Below are 16,720 nucleotides of genomic sequence, written 5' to 3'. Positions count from 1 at the left end.
GGTGTAAATCTTTACGGGAGTAGAAAGCCTCATCTTTCTCCCACGGAGCGGCTGGTAGTTTCGAACCGCTGACCTTAAGGTTCACAGCCCAATTCGTAACCACTACACTACATTAGGGGTGAGTTAATTAAATATTTGACCAAAATATAACAGGCAAATTTTAAGTTGATAATTTTATATGGTCTGTGGATGATGTTATAAATTTTGGCAGGAAAAAAGTTACCCATCCCTGCTCTACAGGGACTGGTCCCTCCTGATTGGCATATTAGAATTATGAGAGATGAAATTTTGCCATCCTGACTTCTAAGGAACATTCTGGCTGCACTTCTTCCAGCACAGATTTGTTTGTCCTTCTAGCAGTCCTTAGTACTTTTAATATTCCTCTCTAACACCATAACTCAAATGGATCAATTTTTCTAGAAATATATACACATGATATGCTTCGTACTACATATTCAGGGATAGGAATAAGGATTCAAATTATTTCTAAAACACCTCACTTTAATGATTCTCTTTTTGAAGTTTTCAACCAAATCACTTCTTGAGTGCACGTAAATATTTTTTTTTTTATTTAGGAAAAAAATTTTTTTAAAAAGAAGTTGTAACATTGCCTAACCCTATAGTAACTAGGACATTTTTATTTCTTGTTTTGATAATTGATAAAACTTGCTACTTTCCATATATTAAGAAAGAAGGTATTCTCATGCCAGTGAGTAATAAAATTAACAAATTATACCTTTGAAAACAGCAATGCATACTATGTGTCCTGCACTATGCTGTGTGTTTACATGCATTATCTCCTTTAAAACTGACACGTCTGGGGTGGTTTCCTCTGTCACCATTAAGCATATGGAGAACCTGGGCGCTAGGATCCAAACCTGTCGACAGAGCCTGTATCCTTGTCACCTCACACTCAACATTCCTAACATCTTAAATAGGCTCAGTCCCTGAGGTTGCACAAATGACATCTGTTTCTAAGAGTACTTTTATTAGCGATGCTCTTCATTCTATACATCTTCGGCAACCTAGACTTTAATGTGGACAGAATTTTAAATTTCTCATTTTTCTGATGTGGAGGTGGTAGCTGAAATTTATGCTATTGATAGGGAGAAGCTGAGGCAGGGGAGAGTTGCTAAGCATATACCATTTCAAGAGATCAGTTTATTTAGAGATAAAAGCAAGGAAATAACAACTTAGTTGTTGTCAGCTGCCATCAAGGAAGCCCCTGACTCATGGCAATCCCTAGCATAACAAGACTGGACTGTTGTGGTCTACATGGATATCATTGGCAGATACACTTAAGTGGATCACCCGGATCTTTCTCCCTGTCTACCTTAGTCTGAAAGCTCCAATGAACCTGCTCAGCAGCAAAGGAACAAGCAAGCCTCTGTTAACAGATAGGCGGTGGCTACCCAAGTGGTAGATGGGCCAGGAATCAAACCTGGATCTCTAGCATGAAAGGTGAGAAATCTGCCACTGAACCGCCATCGCCCTAAGAAAACCACTTTAGCAATATCCTTTTCAAACCACCCTGGCACCTCTCAACAGCAGCACGGCATGAGGATGATAGCTCAGGTGTGACCGTCACAAAAACCCACCTGCACCTTCGGCTTCCAATCATCTGCACCACTTATCCTGAAAGCCAGTGTTCTACTTGGGTGCTTTTATAAATAATATATATTTTTTTAATATATTATAAATAAATATAATGATTAAGTAAGAAATTATACATAGAGAGCCTTCTGCGTTGCCAAACACTTACTGGGCACTAAAGAAAATAATTTAAAATTATCCAATTAAACCCATCTTGATCAAATTGTAAATGCACTTTAATTTCTTTTTCACAGTTATATTTATTCCCTGTACTTTTTAAAAACTGAATCCTGGATGTAATCTCTAAAAACTATTATAAAAATATGCAACCTCCCACATTTAAATTTTAAACCTTGAAATTATGATCAAATTTGTTGTTAAATACAGTCAGGGTGGTTATGACTCAAAGCGACCGTGTACAGGTTTTCCCAGAAGCAGCCAACCTTGAGGCTAGCAGTCCAGTGATGCTCCTACAGCACCACACCAGGAGTCCTACCAATGATTAGATGTAGCCCCACCCAAAATTTTAAAAAAAGCAAAAAAAAAAAAAAAAAACCGGATGCTCATAAGAGCAGTTCATCGTAACTCGCATGTCAAATTTAGGCTCATTAAAATATTTACACCATAATTCAAACAATAAAGAAGCAGAGATTACAGTAGTAGAATCACTTTTAAACAGTGTGTTGAGGATGGGTTTCATAATTTGAAAGCAATGTTAGCTGCCAATAAAATGAAACATATAGGTACTATGTGGGAGTACTTGGACTTCAAGGTTGGTTTGAACCGCAAGGTCGGTGGTTCAAACTCACTAGCCGGTCCTCAGAAACCTTATACAAGGTCCCTATGAGTCAAAACTGACCCACTTAACAGCAACAACATTTGAATGTGGGTGCTACAGGATAAGCACTGGACTGCTTACCACCAGGTTGGCAGTTTAAACACTCCAGCCATTCTAAGAAATCTTATATAGGTTTGTCATGAATGAGAAATTACTTGAAGGCACTCAACAACAACAACATTTGAATACCAACAAAATATAATGTTATCCAGCATGCTGGTACTCTTCATCTGCTGAATCATAAGATGAAGCCTTTTTTACATCTATCACTTGATTTCTAACAGAAAACATAGAACAAGGCCAGAAAAAGGAGGACTATTTGGTTTCTGCTTCCACTCACCTAAAAATACAGGTGTCATGTTAAAAATTAGCTTATATGCTTAAATAAGTATTCAATATCTTAAACATTTCTTGATTGCAATTTCTTTTCAAAAGCTAAAAATTATTACATTGTTTAAGTTAAAAAGCAACTCAGCTAACTACAAATTAATACTTAGAAAATATGGTCTATAATTGTATTTTAGGGAGCACCAGAAGTCTTGGTGTGGCGAGATGGGTTCATGTGCCAGACTGCAAAGCCTTTTGAACTGCAAATTTGTTAGTTCAAGCTCACCAGCTGCTCCCTGGAAACCCAATACAGGGTCGCTATGGGTCGGAGCTGACTCAATGGCACTTCAAAACAGCAACAAGTGGCACAGAAACTGATTCAATGACAATTACCAACAACAGCAGCGGTGCTTGGGTTAGGGCAAATGCAAGTTTGGCAGATCAAACCCACCAGCTGCTCTTCAGGAGAAAGGTAAGGCTGCCTGCTACTGTCAAGATTTCCAGTCTTGGAAATCCTATGGGTAGGAATCAATTTAATGGAAGTAAATTTGGTTTTTGGTTTAAAAAAGAAAAGCAAAAGCAATGCAAAGAATTACAGAATTTTGGGTGTGGGAGAAAATAGTATTTTAAATCAACCCCTTGTTTTAACTGTGGAGATAGTAGGCCTCAGGACACAAATCAACTTGCCTGATTTGATACATCAGATTTTAACAGGAAATCTAGAACTAAGGCCCAAGTGTTAGAGAAGCCAGACTTGTGTGTCTCTCCTGGTATAGTGTTGAACTGGAGGAAAAGCGATAGAAGTAAAGAATTAGTCATGCAGGCTAACAAGTAGCACTGTACAAAGCAATGCTGGAATGAAGGAATTTCACTGGTTATACATGAGAAATAGAATCACACAGTAATAGTATTGCGGGTAATCCCTACAGTGCCGAAAAACTACTATTTAACATGTTTGACAACCAAACCATGCATGAGTTGATTCAATGGCTAACTAGAAAGCATTCTTTGCAGCATGGCAAGCTGTTTTCACATTGTCTCTACATCTAAAGGAAAATAAACAAACGGAAAACTTATATCCACTACTTAAAACTTTGCACCAAGAACCAAGATATGCCTGGGTAGAACTATAAAGGTTTGTTTGAAGTTTCATTTATGTGAATTTATTGCCAATTCAGTTGTCTTAAATGTTGGGCTATAAAACTTATTGTCCTTTCCTGTTTCAAATAACATTTGAAGAAAAATAATAACTTTCTTAAGAATGCTCCTAGAATTTTCTCCTGTTCTCTGAAGCCAAATCTTAGACCCTTATAGAAATGATGATTTGGTATTTTGCCCATTGTTCTGACTGCAATTTTTAGTTCCATTAAAGAATAAAGGAAGAAAATTACATAAAAAACCAAATGGCACAATTCTAGCATCCAGATGTTTACATATTTTCCTGAAGACTTTGGAATTCATGTGGAAATTAGAAGTAGGACAGAATCTAGTATTAGAGTTATTGGTTACAAAACAACTTGAGAACAAATTTGCTCTCTAAAATATTCTTGTATCCTCTTGCTGAAATGAATAAATACCTTTTCAATGCATATATACAAATAAATGAAGAACAGTCAATCATAAGATCTTCATTAACCATTATAAGCTGACTGTTGTTATTAGACCCACTGAGTTCTGACTCATAGCAACCCTATATAGGGTTTCCAAGAAGCGGTTAGTGACTATGAACTGCCAACCTTGTGGTTCAAACTGACTTTTTAGTCCAGTACTTTATCCCACAGCACCACATTAGGACTCCTATAAATTGACTGTTGTTGTTGTTGTTGTTATGTGCGGTGGAGTCGGTTCCAACTCATAGCGACCCGGTACAGAGTTTCCAAGGCTGTAAATTTTTACGGGAGCAGAAAGCCTCATCTTTCTACCATGGAACAGCTGGTAGTTTCGAACTGCTGACCTTGAGGTTTGCAGCCCAATTCATAACCACTAAGTGCTGTCAAGTTGTCTGACTCATAGTGATCCTGTATATGGTTTCTGAGGAGCAGCTGGTGGGTTTGAACTGCTCAGCTTGCAGTTCACAGTCCAGCGCCACACCAGAAGTCCATTAAGCTGACTGTTGTCACTGTTAAGTGCCGTCGAGTCAGTTCCAACCCATAGCAACCCTGCATAGGGTTTCCAAGAAGCAGCTGGTGAGCTTGAACCACTGACCTTGTAGCTCAAATCCACTTTCCAGTGCAGCGCATTAACCCACAGGGCCACACCAGGACTCCATAAACTGACTAGTACAGTTCAAAAGCAAATCAACTGAGTACAAACGGTATCCTCTCTGCTGATCTGCAGCATTATACACTATGTGTGACACATCTCAGAGACATCTACACTGATATTCATTTCTTTTTCCTTCTTCAGTAGTAAGAAATTATTTATTTTTAGCTGACTAAGGTGGATGGTCTAAGGAACACTGGTAGCACAGTTGTTACGAATCGGGCTGCTAATCTCACAGTCAGCAGTTCGAAACTACCAACTGTTCCGTGGGAGAAAGATGAGGCTTTCTGCTCCCATAAAGATTTACAGCCTCGGAAACCCTATGCAGGGTAGCTAAGAGTCAGAACCGACTCCACAGTGCATAATAACAACAACAACAAGGTGGGTGGTCAGAGAAAAAGAGTTATACCCTCAGCGAGACGGATAGGCAAAATGGCAGCATTAATGGACTCAAGCATGGCAATAACTGTGAGGTTGGCCCAGGACCAGGCAGTGTTTCATTCTGTTGTTCATGGGATCACTATAAGTCAGTACCAACTCGATGGCACCTAACAACAACAACAATCACATGCTCGGAGTCCTGGTATGGCACAGTGGATTAATGCATTGGACTGCAAGATTGGTTTGAACCGCAAGGTTAGCAGTTCAAGTTCACCAGCCACTCAATGGAACTGCCTTGATGGCACTGAACAACAACAGACAACGCCAATCACATGCTCATCTTGTAGCTGAATTGTGTCACGAGAGCAGGAGTACTACTTGGAACTTCCCAAAATCTTCCTAAAAGGGAAGCCATGCACCCTTCTTCCTTCATTGCTGATGCTTTGACCGTCATGACTGAAGGTCAGACACTCCCCTTAGACCATGAAGTGATGTGCTAAGGATGACACCACCAGCATGAAAAAGTGTCTGGTTCACTGGCACTGAGACCATCAGATACACCAGGCCAGGACTGTCGAATGCTAGACTTCTCTTACGGAAGAAAGAAATAAGCTTCTAGTGTGTTTAAGGCAATAGTTTTGATTTTGGGGTATTTTCTGTTACAGACACTAATACCTATCCCTGGAGGAAGATGGAGCAAACTGGACAATATTTCATGTGTTGTACATAGAGTAGCTATGAGGAGAAACCAACTCAACGGCAACTAACACTCATACTTAACTCTACTAGCTAATAAAAGATTTCCCAAAGTTCCCATGGAAATATTTAATATCACTATGAAAAAGATAAGAGATGTTGCAGTTTTTATTACCATAAACATGAAATCAACTTTAAACATCTTGCCAGTAAAACAATAAAAAGCTGAAAATAAAAAATAAAGTTGTTCTGGAATATAAAACCTACAAAGCATTTTCTCAAAAATAAAAGTCAAGATGTCTACTACTCTAAGTAATAGGATCAGAGACACACTTGCCTCCACTTTTATTGTTTTCTTTGCGTTTTGTTCTTTTGTGGTAGTTGTTACTGTTATTTATCTGTCGATTTTTTTTTTTTTTGAGTTTCACATTAATTGGTACTTTATTTGCTTAAAAGCTAGACAACATTGTCAGTTTGAGAAAAAATTCACTGTGATATATATAGATTGATCTTGCCATTTAAATTCTAGGGTGTTTTTTTTATCTTCCCCCGCCCCCGCCCCAGGGGTAGGAGTGGGAAGGAAAATATATACTTGGAAAAGTTTATCCAAGAAACAGAACAGATACACATATATTTTAAAAACATGAACAAACCATTAGAGAATGAGATCTGAAATCAAGAGTGATTTCAGTTTTGACGGCCTCTGCCTTTTGTAAAAAAAAAAAAAAAAAAAAGTAAGCTTCGTAAAGACTGCAGAAGGATAAAGGCTCACTGGCTCTCATCTCAGAAATAACAAGTGATGAATAAAGGCCTGGCAATCCTGTTCTCCACACCCTCCCCCAAGATAAAAATATGAATACTTTACAAAACAACTCAGAATTGGTCTTCATCTCCTATCTGCCTCTTATCAGTGGAAGTTTAAATTCAAGATTTAAAGAAAGACATCAAAGCTTATGTATATATGTTACAAAAGCTCATTTCAGAGGACGACTGGTTTTGTTGTTGTTTTTTAAAGTACAGGCAGGGAGAGAAGCAATCTCTTTTAATTAAAACCTTTCTGCACTTTCTGATTACTGTTCAACTTATTATTTAGCAAAAAGGAAAATATTTATAGTGTTCATCTTCAATCTTATTGCTCTACCACTGTGGCATGCCTTCCATTAAAATAAAGAGATGGAGCATTCAATCTGCTGATTCATTTGGCATGGCATTCATTGGAGACTGGGGGTGGGATGGGGAGTGGGTGGCAAAGAGAAAAGGACATCCAAAAAGTAACTCACACATACAATGGTTTTCTTTAAAGAGAGAGAGAGAATGTAATCTTCAACAAATGGAAACAAGCATTCAAAGCCCATCTTTCAAGCCATAGCCAAACCAAGTTCTATCTAAAGGAGGTTCTCCTCTTTCTTTGTTAATAAAATCTCTCCCCAAACCATCATCACTTTTTATCAGCCCCAGACTGGGCTTCATCTTCAGACCCTTCATCCCCAGATTTTTCTGGTGGAGGGATGCCAGATGTTTTCTTTTCTGGAGGGCTTTCTGCTTCCTCATCGTCTTCTTTGGGGGAAGGAGTCTTTTCCTTTGATGTCTTTGAAGCTGAGGGATGACCCACTTTCCCTTTGCCTTTCACTGGACTTTGCGTCACTGTTGCCTTTAGCCTGGGTTTGGGCATTTTCTTTTCGCTCAGGTTTGGATCTCTTGACCACCTTTTTTTCTTTTTTGAACTGCCATAGTCACTGTCACCATCGTCTTCCATTAGGAAGTCTTCATCACTGCCAGAATTTTCTTGGAATGGTGCCTCATCCTCCTCTTCTTGTTCTTCCTCACTGCCCACATCTTCCATAAGCATTTCTCTCTGCTTAGAAGCTGCTTTAGAAGCTGCCTATCGCTGCTGGCGTACATTTTTTCGATCTTCTTTTTCATCTTGACTATCATCTGCTGAGTGAGAGTCATCCTTCTTGGTCTTCACATCTTTTTCTTCCAAGTCCTCACTGTCTTCCTGTGAATTCTTTCCAGACCGCCTCTTATTTTTAGCTTCTCCAGGAGATGATCGCATTTTCTTAGCCGGAGGACCTGAATCTCTTCCATAATCTTCATCAGATTCCTGAAACTGTGACTAATCAACGACCTTCCTATTTCTGACAGGCCGAAACATGTTTGCTGTCGAAACAGGAGCCAGTCGAGAAACCAAAGACCAGGACCCCCCACACATCCCATGTGCTTGGCGCCCCCCGCCCCTAACCTTGGCTGCTGCAGCTGAACCTCAAGCTGCTGGTTTCTCAAACTCCACCACTCCTTGCTTCGGTGCCCCTTGATAAGACGAGTCCCCGGCTCCCCTGTCTCTCCAAAATGTATCTGTTGATTTTTAAAGTCTTTGGAATAGTGGATTGCTAAATCCGTCACCACAGGTGTGTTATTGCTGTCATTATTGGGAGAGTTGACCCTATTCAGTCCTACATCAAACTTACATCATTCCTATGTGAGCCCACTGGTAGTCACGGTGCCAATCCATCTCCTTAAGAGTCTTCCTCTTTTTCACTGACCCCCTCCTAATTTATCAACAAGTGACATCATTTCTAGAGACTGGTTCCTCCTTATATTATGTCCAAAGGATAAAGTCTCACCATCCTCGCTTTCAAGTAACATTCTGGCTGTACTTTTTCCAAGACAGATTTGTTCATTCTGCTGGCAGACCATGGTATGTATATTCAATATTCTTCATATGTTTGCGTGTGATACACAATTAAAGGAAGAGATAAACTGGTTATGCAGAATGATTAGCATCACATCATATTAAAAAACAACAACAACAACAACAACCTGTATAAGTCCACCACGAAGTTCAAGCCTGTGTTGTTCAAGGGGCAAGTGGGCTTCACTTTGTCTTCTCAGGCTTCCCTTTGAAATCTCCATTCAAACCTTTTTACTTCATTTTTTTCATTCACTTTAGCTACACTACGTTCAGACTCTTCTGAAGTCCATTTTGGTCTTTTCTTTCTTTCATGTTCTTGTAATGGCCTTTGCTTTCTTCATGTATGATATTCTTGATGTCATCACCACAATGTGTCTGCTCAATGGTCACTAACTAGTATTCAGCGCATCAAATCTATTCTTTAGATGGTCTCTACATTCAGCTGGTATATACTCAAGATTTTATTGTGCTCTTGTGGGCTTCCTTTAATTTTCTTCAGCTGTAATTCAACTTAAATATGAGCAGTTTGTAGTCTGTTTTGCATTCTGCCCCTGGCCTTGTTTGACCAACGTTCTGACCATGACTCTCATCTGTCATTTTGTCATACTGTGGTGACTTGTCTAGTGTTTGAAATAGACAATGGATCATCCATGGTGGACGGGTTTCCGTGGAGCTACCAGACTAAAACCAACTACGGAGAAGGACCTGTCAGTCTACTCAAATGAACAGTGACAACCTTAGGAGTAGAAGACCCATGTCCATCCAATACAGTGCAGGAAGGTGACCCCTCAGATCAGAAAGTACTCAAAATACGACTGGGAAGAGCTGCCTCTTCAAAATGTTGCTGTTGATAAGTGCCTTCAAGTCGGTTCCAACTCTTAGCAACCCTGTCTAAGGTTTCTCAGGAATGGCTGGAGGGTTTGAGTTGCCAACCTTGTGTTTAGCATTCTGGTGCTTATCATATAGCATCACACCAGACTGTAGTCGATTTTAAGGATGTGGATGAGGTAAAGCTTTTGGGACCATCATGTGCTGATGGAGTGTGACTCACAATGAGAAGAAGCAGATGTAAACAACTGTTACTATTTGAAAGTTATCAAAAATGAAATGGAACTCACAAAGGCAGATGTCTAAACATTAGTGAACTGAAATGGATGGGTGTAAGTCATTTTGAATTGGACAGTTACATGGTGTCCTGGTGTGGCACTGTAGGATAAAACTGGAATGGTAACCTCAAGGTAGGCAGTTCAAACCAAGCAATCACTTCTTGGAAAGGATGGCTATGAGTTAGAACCAATTTGACAGCATTTAACAACAACATGGCTCACTATGCCAGGAATGACAAACTGAAAGGGAATGGTACTGCATTCAGCATCAAAAAGAACATTTCAAGATCTTCCCTGAAGTATAATGCTGTCAGTGACAGGATAACATCTACATACCTATAAGAAAGATCAGTTAATACTAATAATATTGTTTGTCATATTTACATACCAACTATTAATGCCAGGAACTCTGGTAGCGTAGTGGTTACGAATCGGGCTGTGAGCTGCAAGGTCAGCAGTTCGAAAGTACCAGCGGTTCCGTGGGAGAAAGGTGAGGCGGTCTGCTCCCGTAAAGATTTACAGCCTCGGAAACCCTGTACAGGGTCACTATGAGTTGGAACCGACTCCACGGCAGACAACAACAACAACTAATGCCAAGGAGTCCTAGTGTGGCATTTTAGGATAAGCACTGGACTGCAAACCATAAGGTCAGCAGTTCAACCCACCCACCAGTTGCTCCTCAGAAACCCTATAGAGTGTCACTATGAGTCAGAACAGACTTGACAGCACAACTAATGTCAAAGCTAATGAAAGTGAAGGTCTTCATGAAATTCTGCAGTATGAATTTGATATAACATGTCATCATCAAGCTATACTGACCATTACCGGTGATCAGACTGTAAAAATTGGAAACAAAGAAGGCTCAGTATTGGAAAATGTGACCATGATCTAGGAACACAAGGTCAATAGTCATAACAAAGAAAGGAAAGACACTGTTTGACTTTCTGCTTCGGTGAATAGTGACTGGAGTCTTAAAAGCTAGTGAAAGACCACCTAAGGTGCAACTACTAGCCTCTCCCTGTCCAGAGGAAAAAAGAGTGCAGAAAACTGAAGACACATGGAAATCATAAGTCATTGGATTCACAACCCAGAGACCAGAAGAACTAGATAGTGCTCAGCTACCATTCCCAACAGCTATTAAAGGAACCATATTAGAAGATCCTACATTACTATATCTGTAGGAGAAAATTATGGAATAAAACTCAAACTCATAAAAAAAAAAATATCAGACTTTATTGGCTGGATAAGGCAAGGATGGGGAACATAAGACCTGTGGGCCATATGTTATTGCTGTTAGATGCCATCGAGTCAGTACCGACTCATAGCGACCTTATGCACAGCAGAACGAAACACTGTCCAATCCTGGGACAACCTCACTACTGTTGTGAGGCTTGAGTCCATCAATGCTGCCACTTGGCCAATCCATCTCGTTGGGGGTCTTCCTCTTTTTCTCTGAGCCTCCACCTTACTAAACATAATATCCTTCTCCAGTGACTGGTCCCTCCTGACATTCTGTCTGAGGTATGAGAGAAGAAATTTGGCCATCTTGACCTCCAAAGAGAACTCTGGCTGCACTTCTTCCAAAATGGATCTATGGATTCTTTTGACAGCCCATGGCGCATTCAATATTCTCCTCTAACACCATAACTCAAAAGCATCAATTCTCCTACAGTCTTCCTTATTCACTGTCCAGCTTTCAGTGCATATGAGGTTATTGAAAATACCATGGTTTGGATCAAGCTGACATCTTTGCTCTTCAACACTTTAAAAAAGTCTTGTGCAGCAAATTTGCCTAATGCAGTACATCATTTGATTTCTAGACTGCTGCTTCCGTGAGTACTGATAGTTGATCCAAGAAGAATGAAGTCCTTGACAACTTCAAACTTTTCTCCATTGGTAAGAATGTTGTTTATTGGTCCAGTGGCGAGGATTTTTGTTTTCTTGACATTGAGATGCAATCCATACCAAAGGCTGTGCTCTTTGATGCTCATCAGTAAATGTTTTAAGTCCTCTTCACTTTCAGCAAGCAAGGTTGTATCATCTGCATATCTCAGGTTGTTAATGAGTCTTTCTCCAATCTTGATGCCACATTTTTCTTCAAAGAACCCAGCTTCTCGGATTATTTGCTCAGCATACAGGTTGAGTAAGTATGGTGAAAGAATACAACCTTGTCACACACCTTTTTAAATTTTAAAACATTCAGTGTTCCCATGTTCTGTTTGAACAACTGCTTCTTGGTCCAGGTACAGATTGCTCATGAGCACAATCTGGAATACTCATATTTCTCAATGTTGTCCATAGCTTGTCATGATCCACACAATCGAAAGTCTTTGAATAGTCAATAAAGCACAGGTAAACATCTTTCTGATATTCTCTGCTTTCAGCCAAGATCCATCAGACATCAGCAATGATACCCCTCGTTCTACGACCTCTTCTGAATCCTGCTTGAACCTCTGGAAGTTCTCTGTCAATGTATGATTGTAGCCATTATCGTATTATCTTTAGCAAAAGTTTACTCGCATGGGATATCAAAGAGATTGCCCAATGATTTCCGCATTCTGTTGGGTCACCTCTCTTTGGAATGAGCACAAATGCAGATCTCTTTTAATCAGTCGGCCAGATAGTTGTATTCCAAATTTCTTGGCAGAGATGAGTGAGTGCCTCCTGTGCCGCCTCACTTTCTTGAAAGATTTCAATTTTGATTCCATCAATTTCTGGTGTCTTGTTCTTTGCCAATTCCTTCAATGCACCTTGGAATTCCTCCTCCAGTATCATTGGCTCTTGATCAGATGCTACCTCTTGAAATGGTTGAACATTAACCATTTCCTTTTGGTACAGTGACTCTGTATATTCTTTCTATCTTCTCTTGATGCTTTCTGCATCATTTAATAATTGGCCCAGAGAATCTTTCAATAATGAAAGTCGAGGCTTGAGTTTTTTTCCTTCAGTTTTCCCAGCTTGAGAAAATCTGAGCATGTGCTTCCTTTATGGTTTCCTGATTCCAGATCTTTGCACATTTTGTTGTAATATTTGGCTTTATCTTCTCGAGCTGATCATTGAAATTTTCTGTTCAGCTCTTGGATATATAAACCCCTCAAAGTCATTTGGTCTGGCCCTGCCAAGGTAACCTCATTTCCAGCCACCACATTAGGGGTGAGTTAATTAAATGTTTGATCAAATATATCAGCCTAAGTTTTAAGCTGATAATTGTGTATGGTCCTCAAATGATGTTATATATATATTCAAATGGCCCTTGGCAGAAAAATGTTTCCCCGCCCCTGCGATGGGCTTCTGGTGTGGTGCTGTGGGTTTATGTGCCAGAATGCAACTTCAGTTGGAACCGCAGTTCAAGCTCACCAGTCACTCCTTGGAAATCCTATACAGGGTTGCTATGGGTCAGAACCAATTCAACAGCACCTAACAACAACAATCCTAGGACAGACACTAGTAGAGCCCTTGAGATTATGGTCCTTAGTCATTCTTCAGTTCTGGAAATGAATTCATCTCCATGGCTCAATTTTCAGTCAGACTGGGCATATCAGGGGAACAATAACACGAAGGAGGTATGCACCATTCCGAATAATCAATCATTGAGATCCACAGGGCAGCATTTTCCCTAGAACAAAGTTCAGACGAGGTAAGTGAAAAGGAAGAATAAACACAGGAAATAGAGGGAGGAAGCGAGACTTGATGTTACATTGTAGGGGTTGCAATCAATTACATCTAACATTTAAAATGTCTATCAATTGTTGTATTGAAAATGGATCTGCTCTGTAAACCTTCATGCAAACACAATAAAAAGTTAGTGTGTATGTGTGTGTGTGTGATGTTGGTGATAGAATTCTGCCAAGACCAATGACCTACTTACTGAAAATATCTTTTGTCAATAATGTAAGCAGCAATTATACACATGGACCTTGCCAGATGGAGTACACGGTTATCAAATCAACTACATATGCGGAAAAGAGACGCTGGAGGGGCTCAACATCATCAGTTCAAAAGTACAATACAAACAATATTTGTATTGATTCTATGTGAAAGTAATCAAGAAAGGAAAACAGAGTATTTTCCCTACCAGAAGCAGAACGTGCTTTGCAATCTTTTCTCACTTCAATGCTCCAAAATTTTCTATGAAACTAATGTTTATAAAGAAATCAGTGCAAACTTCAGATTAATTTTAATTCCCTTCTTTCCACCTATTTAATTCATATCAATAATACTATAATTTCAGGTGACTGTATTTACTAGAATCTTTAGTATTCACAAATAATACAGCGTGGTAAATTTTTAATATCACTCAGATTACAAAACCTAGGCGTCAACTATAAATGTAAAGATACAAAAATGTCTTCAATAACTTAAGGATTTTTCGAACAAAATGATTTCTTTTTGATCCAAAGTAGACATGCATTTGTTGATTTGAGCCTCATGTAATATGAAGGGTAACCCATCATTACTGCTTTATAGACTGAAATCTTACCCTGTGTGTCCATGTAGGCACATCACTTACTGCTTACTAAGATGAAGAATGAGCCACTGATATAGTGTCAGAATATTTCAATTCACAGGTCTTCCCACTGTAGTTAGGAGCAAAGAGCTTTGTAGAGTAAAGACTCTTGGGTTTGAATTACACTTTAGCCATTTACCAACACACAGAGTAAGGAACTGCAACAAGTCTGAGTCTGGACATGTTCAGAGTACCTATGCTATAGAGTCCTGGTGTGGCACTGTGGGTTAATGCACTGGACTGCAAAGTTTATTTGAACCACAAGGTCAGTGGTTCAAGATCACCAGGCACTCCCAGGTAACCCTATACAAGGTTGCCACGAGTCAGAATCAACTCAGTGGAACTTAACAACAACAACAACAATATACTACGATAAGGTGTCTGGAACACACACATTCAGATGGTTATCTTCTTGGCTTCTCTTCATCTCATCTCAAACAGTTTTGTTCAGTACCTTGAGGCAGAAAGTTGCATGGCATCTGAACAAACAGCTGAAAATCCTAATAATTCACAGGTAAATCAATAAATGTCACCTGACTTAATTTATGTTTATGTGTGTCTCTACAACATGCACATACTTTTTTTCTTGTAGGACACACCTTTTTTGAAATTTTCTTTATTATGGCAGATGTTTTCACTTATTAGTTTATCCAATCAGAATGCCATTTATTGATAAGAAGGTAATGAGGTTGGCAAGATTACAGACTGATAATTTCTTATATGAATTAGTAAAGTTTACTTTAAGTTCAGATACATAATTAATTCATGGAATAACCAACTGTCATTCTACCATCCATCTCTAACAGTTAAATAGACAATAGATTTTTCTTTTCTTGGTCTCAAGGAAATTATTTGATTATTTCTCCCAAGATACATTAGCTTTTTGCAAAGATGATAACTAATTCATCTTCCGCTGCCATATGAAACCTGCATTTTTTACTCTATTTCATTCTCATCAAGGCTCACGAAAATAAAACAAAAGACACCACATTCAGGATTATGTCTGTAGATTTCATTAATACACAGCTCAGCTAATTCTTCCAGATCATTAAAGAAAATATACATATTATCCTGTGGTTCTCTTCAATTTGATATGTTTTCAATAATCAGTACTCTTTAGACAGTTTATTACACGTTTTCCATCCCTAGTATCCAATTCAGTTAATTTGGTGTATAAGATTTCAAGAAAAATTGCTTTCTCTAAAGATGATATTTAAGTCTACAGCCTTTTCTTAATCAAGTAATTCTATAAAGCCATCAAGGAAAGCAATCAGGTTTTTGTAAGATGATTACTACTTTAAAGTCTTTGGTCCTGGTTCCATTATCTTATAGATGTTTACACATTTCTGTTAATGTTTATTTCATCAGTCTATTAGAAATTGAAATTAAACTAACTAGATGCTAATTTTTCTTTTTAAAAAGAATTTACTAAATTTCCCTTGTTAATTCTTTACTATTTCTTATACGAAAGCCCATTATTTTCTCTAATTTTTCATTGTTGGGGGCAAAACTCTGGAAGCCTCCAGTCAGTACCACTCTGAAAGAAGAAAGGAATGATCACCAGGGCCCTGCGGGTGTGATTTCAGAAGTTACTGGGTACACACACAATCTGCTACCATTCAAACAGTTCTGCCATTACTGCTTAGAATCCCATAAAATCCATAATGCTAGAGTTTGCTGATTTTAAAAATGGTACAAAGTAGCAAAAATAACTTGCTACTTGTGCAAAACTGACTGTTTTCATAACCAATTCTAGAAGGATACAGTCTATTAAAGAAAACAATTACCAAGGAGGACTGACTGCAAGAAAGGGAACATTGGAAAGGAGGGCGCCACATCTTTTGAATTTAAGCCACATGAATCCATTTCTAATTCAAACAAATCCAGGGTATCATTTCAGATCTAGAGAATCCGAACTCTCCATGAGACATCATTTGCATTAAAAGTGAAATAAATAAAACTATCCCCCAAAGTTCTCTGAAACTCAAGTTTCCATGAGAAGAAAACAGATACTGTCATAATCAAGTAACAACTATTATTTTTTTAGTGTTCAGCTACAAATGAAGGGCCTGTGATAAAAACAGGGTATCAGGCTATCAAAAAATGAGAAATCAGGTAGAAAGCGGCAAAGATATAAAAGATAATGACCCCATGGAAACCTGAACATTTTCCATCAAATAATTACTTGATTGAAAGAACGCAATCTCAAGATTTTGGAAAAGCACCAAGAGGTACTCAAGCAGGATGACTAGGAATATACCTCAGAACTTTTCACTGTACCACAACATTTTTTCCTGGGCTAACCTTAAATGAAAAAC

The 16,720-nt window shown here is 38.8% G+C and overlaps 1 protein-coding gene and 1 pseudogene across 11 annotated transcripts in view; both read right to left on the bottom strand.

Annotated features, from left to right (window-relative positions):
* The window catches only part of PARD3 (par-3 family cell polarity regulator), an 888,439-nt gene that overhangs the window by 620,584 nt on the left and 251,135 nt on the right, over window positions 1-16,720 (bottom strand). The gene's annotated exons all lie outside the window — the stretch shown is intronic.
* On the bottom strand, window positions 7,536-8,252 carry LOC102842162 (annotated as a pseudogene).

The sequence above is a fragment of the Chrysochloris asiatica genome, unplaced genomic scaffold, assembly GCF_000296735.1.
Source record: "Chrysochloris asiatica unplaced genomic scaffold, ChrAsi1.0 scaffold00164, whole genome shotgun sequence".
Classification (NCBI taxonomy): domain Eukaryota; kingdom Metazoa; phylum Chordata; class Mammalia; order Afrosoricida; family Chrysochloridae; genus Chrysochloris; species Chrysochloris asiatica.
Note: the sequence above shows the minus strand (reverse complement) of the source record. Positions and strands in the feature narration are given on the sequence as shown.